The sequence below is a fragment of the Arachis hypogaea genome, chromosome 20 (assembly GCF_003086295.3).
Source record: "Arachis hypogaea cultivar Tifrunner chromosome 20, arahy.Tifrunner.gnm2.J5K5, whole genome shotgun sequence".
Lineage (NCBI taxonomy): Eukaryota > Viridiplantae > Streptophyta > Magnoliopsida > Fabales > Fabaceae > Arachis > Arachis hypogaea.
In genome coordinates this window covers 128,808,453-128,810,701 of record NC_092055.1, presented here as the reverse complement: position 1 = coordinate 128,810,701, position 2,249 = coordinate 128,808,453, and the positions used below count along the sequence as shown (strand labels likewise).

General features: G+C 23.1%; 1 long non-coding RNA gene across 1 annotated transcript; it reads left to right on the top strand.

Annotated features, from left to right (window-relative positions):
* Positions 1 to 533: 533 nt before the first annotated feature.
* LOC112784293 (uncharacterized) lies at positions 534 to 1,009 on the top strand. The gene is made up of 2 exons (XR_003193829.3): positions 534 to 650; positions 764 to 1,009. It is a non-coding gene; the product is annotated as an uncharacterized lncRNA (long non-coding RNA).
* The last annotated feature ends 1,240 nt before the right edge of the window (positions 1,010 to 2,249 follow it).

Sequence of the window (2,249 nt, the reverse complement as noted above, 5' to 3'; positions counted from 1 at the left end):
TTTTAAATTTTTATAAGATACATTGACGCAATATATATATTTATAAAATATAAAGTATTTTTTAGATAAATTATAATAATATTTTATTGATATTAAAATATAAATTAATTTTTTAATTATTTTTAATATTTTTTATTTTTAAAATAATTAAAATATTTTTAATAAAATATTTTTAATATTTTTTATTTTATAAAATATTTTTTATTTTAATAAATAATAATATATATTATTTCTGAACCCATTTCATAAATACATATTAAGAATAATAAAATTAGACATACTGACATATAATAATATTTAAATATGTCTAAAACTTATTCGGAGAATATTTTTTTTTATTCAAATATAGTTTGACACAGAAAACACGCTTGTTCATCGAATGTGACGGAAATAAGGAATATTAATTAAAATGTGTGTAACGCTTTCATTAAGTTGTGTGTTTCTTGTTGACCAGAATTAATTGTTTTTCAAATAATAATTTAAGATCATTGAATTCAGAAAGAAAGTTTCATAGTATTTTTTTTATATAAGAACTTCTCTTGACATGTGATATCACCATTGAAAGCAGGAAGCTATTTCTCAAGAGAAGCACAAGATGAAAATCTCCTTCTATATTTCCTTCCTTTTACTTGCTATTTCCATTGGTTTTGGTATGCACCACATCCAAAAACAATTATATTCACCACATTTTTTTTTTAATTTTTTGTGCAATATTTTATTTTTGTGATTTTATTAATATCTTGTTTAATGGAATATTTTGTAGGAAGCCCAATTATAACAGAGGCAAGAGATTGTCTAATTCCACAATTTGCAACTAGCTGTGCAAATAATGGGATGCAATGTGAGGCAGAATGCAAGAGCCTTTATGGAACCCTTGCAAGAGCATATTGTGAAACACAAAAATGCTATTGTCGTATAAAATGTTAGTAATAATATGTAACAGCTACATTGTTCACCTTTTGAATTGGTAAAAATAATGGTGAGTTATATAGCGGAAGCCGTGATCAAATATTATGTTTCTATCTTCTCTTCCTTTTTTTTTTTTTTAATTTTAAAGTTTAGATTAATTCTTCTTTAATTTTTTTTTTGGACGGACAAAGAAAGTGAAAGAACAGAAAAAAATAAGAACGCAAAAAAAGAAAAACAGAGACTAACTAGTACCCCTTATTCTAAAAAAAAACTATAACTATCAAAAGACATAGCAAGGGAAATATCAGGAGGGGAGAGAAAAAATGTGCAACGCAAGAAGAAGGTTTTAAGTTATAGAAGAGTCCATAGATCAGATTATATTTATAATTTTGGAGTATTTTTTGTATCTAATTCAATATGATCCTATCCACAAGATAATTAGATCAGACTGGATCTAATCTGCACTATAATCAGATCGGATTGCAGATATTACAAATATGTATTTACGAAATCGCATCAAATAATAAATAAATAATATATATTATATTTATGCTTTATCTTAATTAATAATTATTATTCATATATGTTATATTATTTTATTTTTATTATTTAGTAAAATAAGTTTAATAATATTTTAGAAGTAAATATGTTTAAAAGAATAAAAAAAGAGTTTTATTAGAGTAAAAAACAAAGATTTTATTGAAAATTTTTATAGAAAAACTTTTCTGATTTATTTTATATTGAATAATTATCCAAATCAGTTCACAAAGATTTTACTCTATCAGACAAATCAGTCTCTATTTATTTTTCGGCAGAGTAATTACCCAAATCAGTTTTCAAAAATTTTTAAAATGGACATTTTAGTTTCCAAAAAAAAAATAATTCAATATTTTTTCATCAGACATAACAGCCCCGTCTATTTTCCAATATGACTCACTAAATTCTTCAAGTATTTATTAGAAAAAGAATATTAGTAGATATTATAATCAAATTAACTTTTAAGATTAAGTTAAACCTATTTGATTTCTAATATGGTATTTATTATGGAATTTAGTAGTTAATTTGATTATAATATCTTTTAATATTTTTTTAATAAATACTTGAAGAATTTAGTGAATCATGCCGAAAAATAGACCAAAAACTGTTATGTCTGACAAAGAAAAATGTTAGAGATTAATCTGTGTATTATTTTTTTTGGGGGACTAAAATGTCCGTTTTTAAAATTCTTGGGGACTGATTTAGATAATTACTCTACTAAAAAATGAATTAAGGACTAATTTGTCCGCGAGAGTAAAATCTTGGGGATACTTTTATTTATTAATTTTTTTGGGACTAAAATA